At 38.6% G+C, this 20,101-nt stretch overlaps 1 long non-coding RNA gene across 3 annotated transcripts; it reads left to right on the top strand.

Annotated features, from left to right (window-relative positions):
* Positions 1–3,031: 3,031 nt before the first annotated feature.
* Positions 3,032–6,229, top strand: LOC110785285 (uncharacterized). 3 transcript variants are annotated; one of them, XR_008918759.1, is made up of 3 exons: positions 3,152–3,339; positions 3,449–3,979; positions 5,791–6,229. It is a non-coding gene; the product is annotated as an uncharacterized lncRNA (long non-coding RNA). The 3 variants fall into 3 exon arrangements; XR_002532576.2 differs by lacking the exon at positions 5,791–6,229 and adding an exon at positions 4,142–4,477; XR_002532573.2 differs by lacking the exon at positions 5,791–6,229 and having other exon boundaries at positions 3,032–3,339; positions 3,449–4,138.
* Positions 6,230–20,101: the final 13,872 nt, after the last annotated feature.

Genomic DNA, 20,101 nt, shown 5'->3' with positions numbered 1-20,101 from the left:
GCTATTTTATAGGCCAAGTGCGGCTCATTTATAGACCAAATGCGGCTCATTTATAGACCAAATGCGGCTTATTTATAGACCAAATGCGGCTTATTTATAAGCCAAGTGCGGCTTATTTATATATCAAGTGTGGCTCATTTTTATGCTTGTGCTGCCCATTTCAATGTCAAATTTGGGCCCATTTTCAAATTTGGCAGCACCAAATATGTCAAGTGCGGGCTCATTTTCAAAATTGGCAGCACCAAGTTTGTCAAGTGCGGGCTCATATTCAAAAATTGGCACCACCAAATTAGTCAAGTGCGGGCTCATTTTCCAAATTGGCATCACTTGAAACATCAAGTGCTGCCAATATTTTGGCAGCACTTGAGAAACATCAAGTGCGGGCACGCCATGTGCTGCACATGTAAAAGCCCGCACTAAACCCCTTAAAATGAGCCCGCACTTGAGCTTTTTTCCTCTAGTGATATCTCTAAAATTATGATGACCCAAAATGAAGGAACAAGTTCATGTTCTTCCATCGAAGGAACGAACACACAAGGAATAATTAAGTTCCTGGAATTTAAAATGAAAGTTCCACAGATCCACAAAACAGAAGGAAATTCAAATGATGGAAACGCCAACGAACTTAAGTGGCTGCAACGAGAAAGTTCGCATTCGTTAGATCTAATAATCTACGACGGAACTTTGGAAGAAGAAAGGAACTCACTACAATACCTTTCCAAGGAATAGATAATGGTTGCAATAAAAAAAGGTTTGTATCGATGCTTTTGAGGTAAGCGTTTATTGTTTGAGATCTTTATTTATGCATAAACTATTTATTTTAATCATGTTTCTGTCAAGATTTTTAAAAAAATTGTTCAAATATATCTTGAATCTTTTTAATCGATTTTGAATTTTCTCAAATTTTTTTATGGGACAAATTTTAGATTTTCTAATTGATTTTACATTCTATATTATCAGTTAAATAAAAATTCTTTAAGGAACACATATATCAAACTATGCATAAATAAACCCAAGGAACATGGAATTTAAATTCTTTGGGCAAACGCATGATTGCATATTCTATTTTTCCAAAGAAGTGTTTTTTCATGATCATGAATTTTCTTTGAAAATCCTTCATATGAATGCATGTTGTAATTTGGTAGTTGTACTTATTTATCATTAATCATATATTCTTTGGTACAACTAACAAAACTTTGTGTAAGTACTTTGCTAAACTCACAAAGAAATATGAGCTTAAGAACACAGAGACGCATCACACTCCCACAGGAACACGAGCAAGATTATATGAAGGTTCCTTAGGGATGATTGTCAACCATACACAAAGGTTCAGAGGTACGATTGCTAAATTGTCTAATATTTAACCGCTACTAGACCAAATATTGCCATCTCCATAAATCTAAGCAAGAGGTTCCAATCAAATCTCTGAAAGTCGTATTTTACCATTGTGTAAAACTTAAAGAGAAGCACGAGAAAATGTGACTAGAAATCGGTATATTCAAGCTGAATATATTTTCCTTGAAGTTCCCCAAGTATGGAAAACTATAAGTCTTTAGCTTTTTGTAAATTTAATCCTGCACAACTCTTGTGTGTAAACATAGATCAGGATTGTACATTGTGAATGACTCTCGTAATTTCATGTACGTTTAGTTCACAATTACTTGTGCTAACTGATGAAAAAGTAAAAATAAGAGTCATAAGCCATATTTTTTTTGTTATGTGTTCCTATGCAACAAGCAGTTTTAACATTTTCCTTTTGATTCAATTTTTTTCTTCTTTTCTTTACAATCTTTTTTCTGTTCGTATTTTCTTAATAAAAGGACTCCTTATCAATCTTAATTTTCCTCAAGGATGTTCTATCTTTAGTTAGCTTACACCCAATTAATTAAAATTTTATCTTTTCATGTTTCAATCTATCTTAAACACCTAAAACACTTAAAACCTCTTTCACCTCTCCTAAAAGACTTATACCACCAATTAAGTTTTTGTTCCTCACAAAAACATTTCCTAATTTTCCTTTACAATATCAATGTATTAGAGATCACAAAAGTCAATCCATATCACACGTTGATTTCTTTTTCCTCTTCAAAAACATTATAACTATATAAAAATCCTCTACGAAATATTCCTCATTTGTCACTTAATCGATATCGATGTAGCAATAGTTGAGGGGGAAATAATGAGGCAGTTGATTAATAGAGTGTTCATGTATATTTTGAAAGAAAAAATAAAAGGAGATGAAGAAAAACAAGGAGAAAAAAGAAATAAGAAAAAAAGAAGAAGAGGGGAATAAAAGGAGAGATATGTGAAGGGAGAAAGAGAAGGATTCATAAGTTCCTACAAGAATTTCAAGTTTCCAAGTTGAAATGAAAATGAAGATGTCTATACCTCAAATAAATATCTCAAAGAATATGAGGTTCCTTCAAGATTCAAATGAGAACTTACATCATAAATGCGAGTTCCTACAAAAATTAAATCAAGGAAGTATCAAAAAGCTTCAAAGAAATTACACGTACTGCTAAAGAAGAGTAGAAGAAAGAGAAGCAACAATGAAGTACTTTATGGCGAGGAACTTCAGTTGAAAGTTTGAAAAGAAGGAAGCATGTAGAGAAAATAGTGACAAAGGAATACATCCATTAATCTCATGAGCCATGTCTAACCTTTACCTCATAAATTATCCTATCCCTGCAAAATACAAATTGGTGGTGTTTATGTATTTTGAAACAATTTTTCATTTATTTTTATTTTTTGTTATGTGGGTGAACTTATTTTTTTGTGTTGCCAAGGAACACTGGTTTATGATATTTTCTTTCCACTTTGGAATCTAATTGCGTGAGTATGATTGTCTAAATAGTACAAATTTGAGGGATATAGTTTACCTTTTTCTCTGATTCTCACAACTACAAAAACTAGCTAAGAAACCATTAATAAGAAACCATACAAGACACTTTATAGGTTTCTTATATATAGAAACCATACAATTTTGAACCATGGTTTCTTAGAAAATTAATAAGATACCAAACGTTAAAGAAATATGGTTTCTTAGATAAACATAAATATTTTTTTAATAATTAATTAAGACGTAGAAGACAAAGAAACCACATCTAAATGAAAAGTGATCTCCCTTTTGTTACGAAACTTTTGTGACTTAAATGACAAAATAAGTGTAAAATTGAAAAAAAACCAAAACGAAAAATCATTTATTTCAACTTGGTAGCATCGACAGTTAGGGTTTTTGCTATTCTTCATCTTTCTCTCACTCTCACCTCCTCGCCGCCTCTGTGGCTTTGTTGCTTCCTGCGAATCTCATCTTGCAACCACTCAACAATGGCAGAACAGGTGCTCTTTCGACCTTATTTCTTCAAATTTTTTACTTATTTACTTTATTTATTTATTTTCGATCTCAATTTATCCTTAATTTTTTATTACTTTTCTTTTGGGGTACAAGGTGAGGTCGATCATCAGACATGGCGGAAGCCGCACAAAAGCTAGAACAGCTAGAACAAGCTATGGGGAATGTTAGAGAACATGGTCTTTCTCAATTGGCTTCTGAGACGGTTCATTATAATCCTTCAGATCTGTCTACTTGACTTGAATCTATGCTTTTCGAGTTTAATCCTTCGCAACTACCTTTAACACGGCAAATCTGGTACTACTACCTTCTATTGGATCGGGTGTAGATCCTATTATTGTGAACCCATCTACCCAGTGTTCTTTTCTACTACCAGGTCCTAATTCCGGCCCTCTCCCCCTTTTGGGTCACTATATTTTGCAGTCGGATGATACTAATTTGGGTTCTTGTTTTTTCCGGGTTCTGTCTAGCTAGGTTCAGGTTTCCTAGTAAAAAAAACTAGTTGCCTTGAGGATGGCAGCGGTGATTTACAAGAAACTGAGTGGAATATTTTCTGAATTACATGAGTGGAAACTTGAGTCTCCTCTAGCCCAACTTCTTGACAAAGTTGAGAAATACTTCAACACGGTAAAAGAAAAAGATAGATAATTATGTTTTCATCAAGTAGTTAGTTCTTCTTGATTTGGATCGATTTATCAAAAATTAGATGATATTCTAATACAATGGTAGGATATTTTATTAGATGATATTTTTCTGTTCAAGGAATGAAAAGATGATTTTTGCTGATAGGTTTTATCTTTCCATGAAACTGAGTCATCATGCCTACATACGAAAAAAGTCTTGGCTAGTTTTTGGAATTATGATAGCATCCTTTACATTGATCAAGTACCGCTGCCACAATTATACCAATTTCTATTGTTACTGAGTTGAGAAACAAGCATGCGCATGGAGAGATCAATGTTTGGGATCAATATAAGGAAGGGGCAGATCCTTAATATCTTAGAGGAGAATGTGGTGCAGCCATTGCTGGTGAGTACTGTAGGAAATAAGACTGTAAAATCCGAAAATGTTAATTAAATGTGGGCCGAATATTTGATGTAAATAAAGCTGTGACGTGTTACGAAACACTGTCTTAGAAGCAAAATTCGCCCCGACTATGGTGCAATCGGAAAAGGCGTTGCCCCCCAAGATTTTACACAGCGTGGAGAAACATGGAACTCACAATAATGCTCAGAATAGGAGTAGAGAGAGTTTTATTTTCGATGTGTTTTCAAAACTGATCCCCAAACTGATTATAAAGCCACTAAAATTTTGTAACCGAAAATTAACATTTAATTGGGTAATTAAAGCACCTGTAACCGCTGATCAGAATTGATCATGTAATAAAACTTTTGATAACTGAAAATCATAATTGATTTGAGTAATTAAAACGGAAGCGAAAATCAAGGGACGTAATAAATACGACCGTTACGATTGTGGAGTGAGCTACGTAACTGACCGGCCTCATAAAGACTGGACCGTCAGCTACGACTTGGCCCAAAAAGGAGGCCGCACCGCACACGAACCGAACCGGCCGGGCGGCGGCGGCGCGCGTGGGGATTCCCCCTTCAGCCCACAACACTTGGGGAAGTACTTCAAAGTATAAACATTACTTCCCTATATTTAAACAAAGGGAAAAACTTGTTTTCTTTCCATGTGGGACAAAGTCATTTTCTTTAAATACTCCACTTGAAAAGCCTCCTTTTCATTTCTACCAATGTGGGACATTTTCACAATATGGTAATACTCTTTCTTTGCATTATTTCCAACAAGTACAAGTGCAATTTGGCAACAGAGTGTGTTTGGATGATTTTTAAAGATCGATTACATAGTCACTGTGCGGTAGACATGCGTGGTATGATTTTGCTAAAAATGTCGAGTAGTTTTTTTCTCGGATTTGCTCCTTTAGGATTTTGATTTTGCAATGTATTACATTTGTGGCTATGATTTTATTAGTAAGTTTTGAGTGTTCTCTACTGACATTTACTTTAAGTTTGTGTTTTCCTGAGGATCCTTTCATGTGCATCTGGTATCAATCAAATTTGTAGGCGAATACTCTTGGTCTCTAGACTACAGAATATGTTCTTTCTCCATAGATAGATACTCAGTGGTGGTTTAGTGAGGTAAAATTGATTGTGATGCTAAGATTTGCTTTCCCTTGTTTTTTATTTCTTAATTTGATTCATTGTTATAGTCTATAATATTGCTGCTTTTGTAGTTTTGTTTCCTTTACGATTATGATTCCGTGTGTGTGTAATGTAGAATGTTCTTGATGGTGTTTTATGACACGAGATCACTTGATTATCCACTCAAACCAATGCAGTTTTCGTAGTACTACTATGAAATCAAAGGGGTGAATAATTTTATTTGGAAATTTCCCTGACACAAAATTGATGCAGATTAAAGGAGAAGTAGAAGCCTTAGAACAAACCAAAGACGATGAGATAGAGTTGAGTATATTCCTTTCCTCCTTCATTGGTTATATCTGATGGATTTACTGGCTTATCTCTGTTTTAACATCATACATGTTAGAAATTACACACACAAGGGGCAACTTTATGGTGCAAGCACACACAGAAATGTCACATCCTCTGGAGGAGAGAGAAAACCAAAGGGACACGATGAGAGATTAGTTTATGTTGAGTAGAGAATTAGTGAAATTTAGTGGCTTATTTAATTGAGGACAAGAACATATTGAGTATCATTCAAACTCAGATAGTCATATACTTATGTATTTTTGAGATGGATATATTGTTGGGGAATACAGTTAAACATAATAACATGTGCGGAAACAATCCCCAAAGCCAGGAATCATATATAAAGCACATATTAAGCATACTTACATTTGAAGCGTGTTTTCCACAATAATCTGTCAACGAACACGAACTTAGAACTCCACTTGTCGTTCCTCTACTTGGTTCACCGACACAATCAGATCCGTCTTGATTATCGTAGCTTAGACAATCGATAAAGATAATTTGCTTTTGGGAAGAACTCACTTTGGAGGCACAGAGAGAATTAGGGTTCTCTGAGTCTCTAGGGTTTGAGTATGTGTGAATTGTGTTGTTGGAAAATCGGGTTAGAAGGTTATTAACATAACCTTGCTAACCGGCCAAGCCACAAGGGCCATGACCGGCCAGCAAGCCCGCGCAACACACGAGCACACATCGTGCTGGGCCGTGGGCCGCGCGCAGTTGTTGCTGTGTCATTGCTTTGGCCCGCGCTCACACACGCGCAGCTTGCTCGGCCATGGGCCAGTGCTGCCGTATTGTTTCCTTGCTTGCGTGCCGAGCGACCATGGGCCTCGAGTGCCTCGCGCACTCGGCTCGTGGGTCGCTCTTCGTATTTGCGACTTAACATCGTTCCGAATATTATTTATCGTTTCGTATACGACAAACCACCGTCGTACGATACGATTTATTCGTTTCGCCTAGCTTACGAATATTCGCGATACGATATACAATTCCGATGCAAGGTCGTATCGTATAATACGTTTTCTAACTAATTCACGAAAAGCTATTAAATGAATTTCCGATTCATTTAATCCGGTGATCTGTTACGTGTCATTGGTGTGACCTTGTAGGTACAGTCAAGAGTAAGCTGTGAGTTTAATATTCATTAGAACTCACTGATCGAAAGCATTGCTCCAGCTAGCTGTTCCGATCACTTGATCTCACTGAATTAATTGTTCGCAATTAATCTGAACCTTGGTATTAGACTTAATGCACCTTGGGTGAAGGACATATTTCCTCCAGTCTCCCACTTGTCATTCAGACAAGTGTGCATTCACATTCCTTTGTCACTTAGTGTTACTTACTGAACATAAGGTAGATCCAAGCCTTCCTTATTAGGTCCAGAAGTGTTTCTCGGATTACAGAGCTCAACTGTTAAACTTTTACAGAAGGTTAAGCCTTAACCATTCTGAGCACGGCCATGCATTTTACAGTATCTAACTCTCCGAGAGGCCTTGTTACACAACAACACCATATCCTATCAAGATAGGAGGACAATCCATTCTTGCAATCTCTGAAAAATCACTTTGATTCATAGTACGCCTAATAACTGCTTTTATAGCCTCCTTTTACGGTGCGACGTTTAGCTAGCATCAAAGCGAACTAATTCTCAAACGAGCAGACATAATCGCTCATGTTCTGAGGAACGGTTTCTAGTCACCATTAATGAGAACTACATATGACATGACTTTAATCTCTTAAAGTGTTCTCATGGTCAATCCGATACAAGATCCAATAAGTATCTATGCAAAAGATCCTGACATCCAGTCACTGTAGTTCAAGAAACAGAACTAAGTAATCTACTTGCAATCTAATCTTCATTAGTCATTGGTCATCCACCTTTCAATGACCTGGATTAGGGATCCTTTGTGACTTCAATATTCAAGTTCACTTATGGGTGTTTCTTTTGAAGGAAATAATGCCCCTGGTCCAAGCATGCATTCTATGTTAAGTCTAATAAGTGCGGTTCAGTATTAATTAACAAGTTAATAATTCAGTGAGATCAAGTGAGCTGAATGCCTAGCTAGAGGCCGCTTCAGTTCAAGTGGAATTAATGATATTAATCCAAAGCTTACTCTTGACTGAACCCGTAGGGTCACACAAATAGTACGTAAACGGATCAAGTATTTAATGGCATTAAATACTCCATCTATGGATATTCGGAATCGACGGATCTTGGTTTCAGTGGGAGCTGAGATCGTCACAGGCAAGAAATGAATGCTCCGGAAACGATGATATTGCCGGAAACGGAAATATGGATCGTATCGGAAATATAAATATTATCCAAGTCGTAGATGTTGCCGGAAACGGAAACATGGTACGTATCGGAAAATATTATCGGAAATGGAAATATTGCCGGAATCGGAAATATTGCCGGAAACGGAAATATTGTCAGAATCGGAAATATTATCGGAATCGGAAAATAATTCCGGAAACGGAAATATTAAATATTTGTTCGAAACGGAAATTAATTCCGGAATCGGAAATATTAAATATTGTTCGTATCGGAAATGAATTCCGGAATCGGGAAATTAATCGGAAGCGTATCGTACGAATTAGCATCGGACGAGGCCTGCCGGACGAAGGCCCAGCACGAAGCCGGGCCATCGCCCAGCAAGCCAGCGCGCCACAACGCACCAGCCAAGGCTGCGCCAGGCCCACCGCAAGGCAGGCCCAGCGCGCGCCAACGCTGCGGCAGCGTGTGGGCCTCGTGGCAATGGGCTGCGAGCTCGCGGGCTGCGCGCGCGCGCATGGCGCCCCTCGTGGGCTGCTGTGCGTGCGTGTGTGTGTTTGTGTGCTATACGAATCCTAAAGCTATCAGGTTTCGACATATGATTAAATTCCTAAACCTAAAAGGATGAATTAATTAAATAAAGAATTCTATTAGGATTCTAGTTTAATTAATTCGTATCCTAATAGGATAACGATTCCCTTTCCATACCTCTATAAATAAAGGCCTAGGGTCATTATTTTGTATAGAGTATTCAAGTATTCAAAGTGATTTTTGAGAGCAAAAATTCAGTCATACAATTGCCTATACTAGCCGAAAATTCTAAGTACCTTAAGGGCGATCCTAGTTGGTCAAGCTTAAGGCGGATCCGGACGTGCTGTGGACTATCTACGGAGGGACGACACTTGGAGTCCTAAAGACTTGTTCTTGTTCGGTTCGGGCGCAGCTAGGGAAGGCACGCAACAAAGTGTATGCATCTAAACTATGCTAAATGATTATGTGTAAATAATATGCTTTCCTGGCTTTATGGTTTTTCCGCATGATTTATGAATTGTCATATGTATCATAACCTAACAGTGGTATCACGAGCCTCTTATTATTTTCATAATCTAAATTGCATGAACATGGTTAAATATTACAAATTTGCAAGAATTAAAAGGGGTGATTAATTTTCGTAATTGTTAATTAATTGCAAATTGCGTTTATTTAATTATACGTACGCAGTTTTTCGGCAGTTTCTTCGTTACTCATCCAAATCGAGTGATTTTTGTGTCAATTCCGCATGTAAAAGGCATTCTCAAATTTTGACAAAAAAATTATTTTTCGGCCGAACCCAGAATTCTCAAATTCGAAGCCTAACTATGACTTTTCGGAGGTTTTAGTTTTTCGAATGCAAAATTTCGTAAATTTAAGATGTTAAATTAAATATTTGCGATTCTTGTTGATAAATCTTGAATTTTTGATTGACCTACTGTATATGTTTAACAAGTTTGAATGCCTAGCCTTGTTAATTATGTAATCTAATTTGTAATTATGATTAATTTGTTGAAAATTGGAATAATTTAGAATTAATTTGATTTTCATAATTAGTTATAATTTAATTAGATACCTATGATTAAAAACCACCATAAAAATTGTAAATTTATGTTAAATTTTAAATTTTTATGACCTAGACTTGAATCCATGTTAATCGGAAATCAATTAAATAATAAATTTTTGATTTTTCGCCCTAAAATTATGAAATTAATATTATTTATTAATTTGTCATTAATTTTGAATATAAATTTTAAATTTTTATGCGATTCGCTCATATAACTTGCACGCACAAAGCAATGGACGCTACGTGTTACCCTTAAGGGGTGTTGTATAGTGCGGGCATGTGACGACGAGCAAGGGAGCTCGTCGCCCATGTGATACGAATGCAATGAGCAAGGCCATGGTGCACGAGCACAAGGCAGCAGCCCTGCCTTGTGTCGTGGGCTGTGTGCAATGGGCGAATGGGCGAGGGCGAGAGCAAGGCACGAGCAGTCGCGTGTGGGCAGCAAGCGAGCTGCGCCACAGCGCGCACTGCCTCTCGCACTGCGAGCGCAAGCTCGCGTGCCACGAGTGCTACGCCAAGCATCGATCGCTCGCGCGCAGCGAGCGCTATTGTGCGTGCGACAAGCGCTGCGCCCAGCGATGGCGTGCAGCGTGCTTGTTGCGACGTGCGACGAGCGCTGCGCCCAGCGATGGGCTGCGGCAGCGTGCTTGTTGCGACGTGCGACGAGCGCTGCGCCCAGCGATGGGCTGCGGCAGCATGCTTGTTGCGTCGAGCGCTGGCGCGCGCAGCGAGCACCAGCTCGCGTGATGCCTTGCGATGGTGAGCAGCAGCGATGCGACGCAACGCATGGGCTGCGCGCACATGGCCAGCGATGGCTGTGTGCGTGTGGCCCATGGGTGTGCGTTGCGTGGGATTGTTGCGTTGCGATTAGATCGTTTTGAAATTTTAATTTGAAATTTTCAGTTTACGTAATTTTAATTAATTTTAAAATTAATAATTTAAATTAATTTCTTGGATTTTAATTTTGAATATTGTAATTATAATAAATTTTATTTATTCTAATTATTTTACTAAAATTAAAATCATGAATTAATTTAAATACGACTGAAATTAAATTAAACTTTTTGGATTCAATTATAAATTTATATGAGCTTTAAATTTTAATTAAATTTGTATGTTTCCGGTTAGACTAGAAATACATTTTTATGTTTAAAATTAGTAAAGCATATGAATTTATTGGTTTAAGTGGGAGCCCTTTTTAGTCATAAACTCTTGATTAGGTCTACAAATCCTTAAGGTTAAAACAACTTGATTAGAATTAATAAGGGCTGAATAATTTATAGATTATTGGTGCCCTTGATTAATTGCTGCAAATGTTTATGTGATGCATAATGTGTTTTACTAACCAGCTATGTGGGCCATTCATGATAATGAATGGGTGAATGGTATATATTGTATATGTACTGTTTTGCAGGTTATGAAGTGACTAGTATGACCCAAATAGGATAGAAAATATGGTCTGCGTACCATTAATTTGAATTTAATTGGTCTAAAGTACCAAAGTTGCTTTTCAATTCAAATATGGTCTGCGTACCATCAAATAGTTGTAATTAGTTTTTTAATTATAGCTTATCCTATTTGAAGAAAATGGTGCCTCCCACGGAGATTTTCAAGACGGACTTTGAAGTTAAAGCTTCAAGATGAAGTCGGGCCATACTAGATCACATTTATCTTATGCATGTTTTAAGTTATTTATTGCTTTTAAATATGTCTTAAAATGCATGAGATCAAAAGCTTGATTATGTTGCATGATTAAGGATTTTAGTTCACTTAAAATCTAACCAACATAGTAAGAGCCTTAAGTTCCAAACTTAAAAATTGAGTTAAAAGGTGCCATGCCAAAATATACACTTGCTTGGATATCCTTTACATCAATCTAGTAATAGTTTTCGCTCAGCGAGGTGTTACTTATTGGTCCTAAAGGGGCAAGGTACACAAATAATTGTGAGTACATGTTAGTTTTGGTGAAACTCAACGATATAAGTAAGGAGTCCTTTTATGTCATGGCAAAATCGATAGGTTTACCTAATAAGTTCTTAGACGTACCTATCAACCAAGAATAGTTTCTAGACTATTAGCAAAAGGCTTTTGCTTACCTAAGATGTTTTAGGATTAAGTCGACAAACTGTGCTTAGTTCTTCAATGATTTTAGGATCTTGGAATCATTTTATTCACACCTGCCGGAACACATAACTTGAATAAAATGCTTAATGAACATTAAATTATGCATGTATGCTAGAATTTAAGTTTATTAAGAGAAACTGTGAATGGTTATTTATTTGTTTATTCTTTTCAATTGTAGTTTTAAATATGGCAAACAACAATTCATTCAACATTCGATCAATTCTCGAAAAGGAGAAGTTGAACGGGAAAAAATTCCTTGACTGGCAAAGGAACTTGCAAATAGTTCTTATGCAGGAAGAAAAGGAGTATGTCCTAGAAGAGGCAATGCCCGAAGCCGCAGGCGACGGGGTCACTCAGGCAGCCCTCAATCGTTGGATTGATGCCAACAAGGATGTGAAATGTCTAATGCTCGCCACCATGAGTGCAGATCTGCAGAAAACGTTCATCAACTCAGATGCTTTCACAATCATTAGTGAGTTGAAGAACATGTTCCAAGATCTGGCTCGAGTCGAAAGATTCGAGACTCATAGGCAAATTCTTGAGACCAAGCTTAAGAAAGGCGAGCCCGTAAGTCCACATGTTCTCAAAATGATTGGACTCATTGAGAATATGAGTCGGCTGGATCAGCAATTTTCTCAGGAAATGGCTATAGACACCATCCTCCATTCTCTTCGTAGCGGGTATGATCAGTTCAAACTGAACTACAGTATGAATAGTCTGGACAAAACGCTCACTGAGCTTCACGGTATGCTGAAGACCGCTGAAAAGATGCTCAAAAGTGATAAGCAGGATGTGCTTATGGTGCGTGGGGGCAAGTTCAAGAAATCTGGAAAGAAGAGGAATGCTAAGAAAGGTGGCAACAAGGCCAGCCCCACTAAGCAAACTGGCGCCAAATCTGTAAAGAGGAAGGTCAGTCAACCCACTTCTGAATCCGAATGCTTCTACTGCAAGAAGAAGGGGCATTGGAAGAGAGATTGCTTGAAGCTAAAGGAAGATCAGAAGAACGGAACAGTCGTTCCATCTTCAGGTATTTTCGTTATAGACTGTATACTTGCTAATTCAACTTCTTGGGTATTAGATACAGGTTGTGGCTCACACTTATGTTCCAATCCAGAAGGACTAAGAAGAAGTAGAAAGTTAAGCAAGGGTGAAGTCGACCTACGAGTGGGAAATGGAGCACGGATTGCTGCATTAGCTGTAGGAACTTATTATTTGTCGTTGCCCTCCGGGCTAGTTTTGGAACTGGAAGAGTGTTTCCATGTTCCAAGTCTTACTAAAAACATCATTTCAGTTTCTTGCTTAGATGCTAAGGGATTTTCCTTTTTAATAAAAGACAATAGTTGTTCGTTTTATTTTAAAGAGATGTTTTATGGATCTGCTAGATTAGTCAATGGACTTTATTTATTAGATCACGACAAACAAGTATATAACATAAATACCAAAAAGGCCAAAAAGGATGATTCAGATCTCACCTATCTGTGGCATTGTCGATTAGGCCATATAAACTTGAAACGCTTAGAAAGACTTCAAAAGGAAGGAATTCTAGAACCATTTGACTTAGAGGATTATGGTAAATGCGAATCATGTTTACTTGGCAAAATGACAAAGCAACCTTTCTCTAAAGTTGGAGAAAGAGAAAATGAACTATTGGGTTTAATCCATACAGATGTATGTGAACCAATGAGTACAAATGCTAGAGGTGGTTTCAGCTACTTTATCACTTTCACTGATGACTTCAGTAGATATGGTTATGTCTACCTAATGAAGCATAAGTCTGAATCCTTTGACAAATTCAAGGAATTTCAGAGTGAAGTAGAGAATCAATTAGGCAAGAAGATTAAGGCACTGCGGTCTGACAGAGGTGGTGAATATCTGAGTTATGAATTTGATGACCATCTGAAAGAATGTGGAATTCTATCAGAATTGACTCCTCCTGGAACACCACAATGGAATGGTGTGTCGGAACGGAGGAACAGAACCTTGCTAGACATGGTCAGGTCAATGATGGGTCAGGCCAAACTTCCATTAGAATTTTGGGGACATGCACTAAATACAGCTGCACTCACTATAAATAGAGCTCCGTCTAAAGCTGTCGAAAAGACTCCATATGAATTATGGTTTGGAAAGCCTCCAAATGTGTCTTTTCTTAAGATTTGGGGATGTGAAGTATACGTCAAAAGATTAATTTCAGACAAACTTCATCCAAAATCTGACAAATGTATCCTTGTGGGCTATCCAAAGGAAACAAAGGGGTATTACTTCTACAATACATCTGAGAACAAGGTGTTTGTTGCTCGAGATGGTGTCTTTTTGGAGAAAGATCACATTTCCAAAATGACAAGTGGGAGAAAAGTAGACCTCGAAGAAATTCGATTCGAACAACAAACTCTAGAGAATGCTCAAGATGACATTCAGGATGAAACTCAGAGATCTTTAGAAGAATCTGGTGAGAATCATGGTCAATCTAGAAATGTTACCCCGCGTAGATCGCAAAGATATAGATCTCAACCGGAAAGGTACTTAGGTATTTTGACGAACGAGAGCTATGACGTTCTATTACTTGAAAGTGATGAACCTGCGACTTACAAAAAAGCTATGACGAGCCCTAGCTCCAAGCAATGGCAAGAAGCCATGCAATCTGAATTAGACTCCATGTCTGAAAACCAAGTATGGGATTTGGTCGATTTGCCAGATGGCTACCAAGCCATTGGAAGCAAATGGGTTTTCAAACTGAAAAAGGACAAGGATGGGAAACTTGAAGTTTTCAAAGCTAGATTGGTTGCAAAAGGTTACAGGCAAGTCCACGGTGTGGATTGCGATGAAACCTTTTCACCAGTTGCAATGCTAAAGTCTATTCGGATAATGTTAGCAATCGCTGCATATTACGATTACGAAATATGGCAGATGGATGTCAAAACTGCTTTCTTAAACGGCGTTTTAACAGAAACTGTGTTTATGACACAACCTTGAGGATCCAAAGAACGCTAAAAAGGTATGCAAGCTAAAGAAGTCAATCTACGGATTGAAGCAGGCATCCAGGAGCTGGAATATACGTTTTGATGAAGCGGTCAGTGACTTTGGTTTCATCAAGAACGCAGACGAATCTTGTGTATACAAGAAGGTCAGTGGGAGCAAAATTGCTTTCCTAGTATTATATGTCGACGACATATTACTTATTGGAAATGACATTCCTATGTTGAACTCTGTCAAGATTTGGCTTGGGAAATGTTTTTCGATGAAAGATCTAGGAGAAGCACAGTACATATTGGGCATCAAGATTTACAGAGATAGATCTAAAAGGATGATTGGACTTAGTCAAAGCACTTATATCAATAAGGTGCTTGATAGGTTCAAGATGGCGGACTCCAAGCGAGGCTACCTACCCATGTCTCATGGAATAACTCTAAGCAAGACTCAGTGCCCAAAAACACTTGATGAGCGTAGACGAATGAATGGGATTCCATATGCATCATTGATTGGTTCAATAATGTATGCTATGATATGTACACGCCCGGATGTTGCGTACGCACTCAGTGCTACGAGCAGATACCAGTCAGACCCAGGAGAGGCACATTGGACTGCTGCCAAGAATATTCTGAAGTACCTGAAAAGGCACAAAGATGACTTCCTGGTCTATGGTGGAGATGATGAATTAATTGTTAAAGGCTATACAGACGCAAGTTTCCAAACCGACAAAGATGATTTCAGATCACAGTCTGGGTTTGTCTTCTGCCTCAACGGAGGTGCAGTAAGCTGGAAAACTGCTAAGCAAAGCACCATTGCGGATTCTACAACTGAAGCGGAGTACATTGCTGCACATGAAGCAGCAAAGGCAGCTATATGGCTAAGGAAGTTCATAGGTGAAGTTGGTGTAGTCCCCTCCATTAAAGGACCAATAGCCCTGTATTGTGATAATAACGGAGCTATTGCACAGGCAAAGGATCCTAGACACCACCAGAGAGTCAAGCATGTACTTCGTAGATTTCATCTTCTACGAGAGTTCGTTGAAAGAAAAGAAGTCGAGATAAACAAGATTGGAACTGATGACAACATATCAGATCCATTGACTAAACCTCTGCCGCAGGCGAAGCACAACTCGCACACTGCAGCTATGGGAATCAAGCATATTGGAGAATGGCTTTGATATCCCTGTTTAATGTTTTAAAAGTTTTAGAGTTTAAATCTTTGTAAAACGTTATTGGTTAATCATTCACAACAAATGAAAAGAATTCATTTTTCCATTTTATTTGTGGTTTATTAAATGATGAGTCCCTTCAATTTGACGATATATTCAAGATAGACTGTCAGGACCAGTCCTGTGACTAAGAAATGTCTATCAAGTGAACTTGAATGTCAAAGGTTGAAAATGGTCCCTAGTCGGAGTTTTCTATAAAATTGGGCGCATAGAAAACGTTAGACGATTAGAATGCAAGATGACTAGTAGTTCTGTTTCTTGAATTATGTGGACATGGCAATGTCATAATCATTTGCATAGATACTTACTTTGGGAAGACTAGTATCGGACAAGACCTATGAAACTTTACTGTAAGAGATGAAAATCTGTCATAAGTAAATTTCATTAAAATTATTAGACACTAAATCCTCAATACCTGAGTGATTTGAGATTACTTGTTTGAGAACTGGTTGCTTTGACGTTGACCAACCTTCGCACCGTAAAAGGAGGCTATAAAGGCAACGCTCAGGTAATCACCTATCAAACGAAGTCTAATCTCAAGATCGCAAGATTGGGATTGTCCTCCCATAAATCGGGATGAGATGCTTAAAAGTTGTACAAGGCCACTCGGAGAGCTAGAAACTGTGAAATGCATGGCCGTGCTCGGATGAATCATAGGCTATGATTATCTGTTTATTTGATCAGTTGAACTCTGAAACCGAGGAACACCTCTGGACATAATAAGGATGACAACTCTTACCTTATGTTCAAGAGCAAGCATCGAGCGACAAAGGAATTAGGAAATGCACACTTGTCCCTAAGGACAAGTGGGAGACTGAAGGAAATAATGCCCTTGGTCCAAGCATGCATTCTATGTTAAGTCTAATAAGTGCGGTTCAGTATTAATTAACAAGTTAATAATTCAGTGAGATCAAGTGAGCTGAATGCCTAGCTAGAGGCCGCTTCAGTTCAAGTGGAATTAATGATATTAATCCACAGCTTACTCTTGACTGAACCCGTAGGGTCACACAAATAGTACGTAAACGGATCAAGTATTTAATGGCATTAAATACTCCATCTATGGATATTCGGAATCGACGGATCTTGGTTTCAGTGGGAGCTGAGATCGTCACAGGCAAGAAATGAATGCTCCGGAAACGATGATATTGCCGGAAACGGAAATATGGATCGTATCGGAAATATAAATATTATCCAAGTCGTAGATGTTGCCGGAAACGGAAACATGGTACGTATCGGAAACTATTATCGGAAATGGAAATATTGCCGGAATCGGAAATATTGCCGGAAACGGAAATATTGTCAGAATCGGAAATATTATCGGAATCGGAAAATAATTCTGGAAACGGAAATATTAAATATTTGTTCGAAACGGAAATTAATTCCGGAATCGGAAATATTAAATATTGTTCGTATCGGAAATGAATTCCGGAATCGGGAAATTAATCGGAAGCGTATCGTACGAATTAGCATCGGACGAGGCCTGCCGGACGAAGGCCCAGCACGAAGCCGGGCCATCACCCAGCAAGCCAGCGCGCCACAACGCACCAGCCAAGGCTGCGCCAGGCCCACCGCAAGGCAGGCCCAGCGCGCGCCAACGCTGCGGCAGCGCGTGGGCCTCGTGGCAATGGGTTGCGAGCTCGCGGGCTGCGCGCGCGCGCATGGCGCCCCTCTTGGGCTGCTGTGCGTGCATGTGTGTGTTTGTGTGCTATACGAATCCTAAAGCTATCAGGTTTCGACATATGATTAAATTTCTAAACCTAAAAGGATGAATTAATTAAATAAAGAATTCTATTAGGATTCTAGTTTAATTAATTCGTATCCTAATAGGATAACGATTCCCTTTCCATACCTCTATAAATAAAGGCCTAGGGTCATTATTTTGTATAGAGTATTCAAGTATTCAAAGTGATTTTTGAGAGCAAAAATTCAGTCATACAATTGCCTATACTAGCCGAAAATTCTAAGTACCTTAAGGGCGATCCTAGTTGGTCAAGCTTAAGGCGGATCCGGACGTGCTGTGGACTATCTACGGAGGGACGACACTTGGAGTCCTAAAGACTTGTTCTTGTTCGGTTCGGGCGCAGCTAGGGAAGGCACGCAACAAAGTGTATGCATCTAAACTATGCTAAATGATTATGTGTAAATAATATGCTTTCCTGGCTTTATGGTTTTTCCGCATGATTTATGAATTGTCATATGTATCATAACCTAACATCTTTGTCGAAGAATCCATCTTGACTTCCCATTTGAATGATTTGAAGCACATGGACTTATCATTTAATACTAAACCAAAATTAAATGAATATGAAATAATAAATTTTATAAATATGAAATGGTTAAACCAATTGTTTTAAACATAGATCTAACAGATGTTCTAAAACAATACTTAGAAAATCAAAGCCATTCTCCAACATGCTTTATTCCCATGGTTGCTACATGTGCGTTGTGTTTCACTTGTGGCAACGGTTTAGTCAATGGATCCGCGACGTTGTCGTCAGTTCCAACCTTGCAAATCTCGATTTCTTTTCTTTCAACGATATCTCAAAGTATATGAAATCGCCGCAGTACGTGCTTGGACTTCTGGTGGTTCCTAGGCTCCTTTGCCTGGGCAATGGCTCCGCTATTGTCACAATACAAAGCCCCTGGTCCTTTAATGGAGGGGACAACCCCAAGTTCTCCGATGAACTTCCGAATCCAAACAGCTTCCTTTGCTGCTTCTGAGGCAGCAATGTACTCGGCTTCAGTTGTAGAATCCGCAATAGTGCTTTGCTTAGCACTTTTCCAGCTTACTGCTCCGCCGTTGAGGCAGAACACAAACCCAGACTGTGATCTGAAATCATCTCTGTCGGTTTGAAAGCTTGCGTCCGTATAGCCCTTAACAATCAACTCATCTGTACCACCATAAACCAGAAACTGATCCTTAGTCCTTTTCAGGTACTTTAGGATGTTCTTGGCAGCAGTCCAATGTGCCTCACCTGGTTTCGAATGGTACCTGCTCGTTGCACTGAGTGGGAACGAAACATCCGGCCTTTAACAAATCATAGCATACATGATGGATCCAATAGCCGAAGCATATGGAATTCCACTCATCTTTCTACACTCATCAGATGTTCTAGGACACTGATTCTTGCTTAGATATGTGCCATGTGACATGGGTAGATGTCCTCTCTTGGCTTCCATCATATTGAACCTAGCTAGCACTTTGTCAACGTAAGTGCTTTGGCTTAGTCTAATCATCCTCTTAGATCTATCCCTATAGATCTTGATGCCCAATATGTATTGTGCCTCTCCTAAGTCCTTCATTGAGAAACACTTTCCAAGCCAAGTCTTTACAGACTCTAACATAAGAATGTCGTTTCCAATAAGCAGTATGTCATCAACATACAAGACTAGGAATGCAATTTTACTCCCACTGACCTTCTTGTATACACAAGATTCGTCTTGATTCTTGATGAAGCCAAACTTATTGACTGCTTCATCAAATCGTTTATTCCAACTCCTTGATGCCTGCTTTAGTCCGTAGATGGACTTCTTAAGCTTGCATACCTTTCCTTGGTTCTTTTGATCGACAAAACCCTTCGGCTGCGTCATGAACATAGTCTCTTCAAGAACACCATTCAACAAGGCAGTTTTGACATCCATTTGCCATATTTCATAGTCATGAAAAGCGGCAATCGCAAGGATTATCCGAATAGACTTAAGCATCACGACTGGAGAAAAGGTTTCATCGTAGTCAACGTCGTGAACTTGCCTGTAACCTTTTGCTACCAATCTAGCCTTGTATATGTATACAATTCCATCTTTGTCTTTCTTCAACTTGAAGACCCATTTGCATCCGATAGGTGTGAACCCATCCGGCAAATCAACCAAATCCCAGACTTGATTTTCAGACATGGAGTCTATTTCAGATTTCATGGCCTCTAACCATTTAGTGGAGCTTGGGCTCGTCATAGCTTGCTTGTAAGTCATAGGTTCATCACTATCCAATATGAGAACGTCTAAGTTTTCAGTCAAGAGGACGCATGTCCATCTGTCCGGCTGAAATATA

Source organism: Spinacia oleracea, chromosome 4, assembly GCF_020520425.1.
Source record: "Spinacia oleracea cultivar Varoflay chromosome 4, BTI_SOV_V1, whole genome shotgun sequence".
Taxonomy (NCBI): domain Eukaryota; kingdom Viridiplantae; phylum Streptophyta; class Magnoliopsida; order Caryophyllales; family Amaranthaceae; genus Spinacia; species Spinacia oleracea.
The sequence above is the reverse complement of the archived record's forward strand: the minus strand, read 5'-3'. Positions and strand labels throughout refer to the sequence as shown.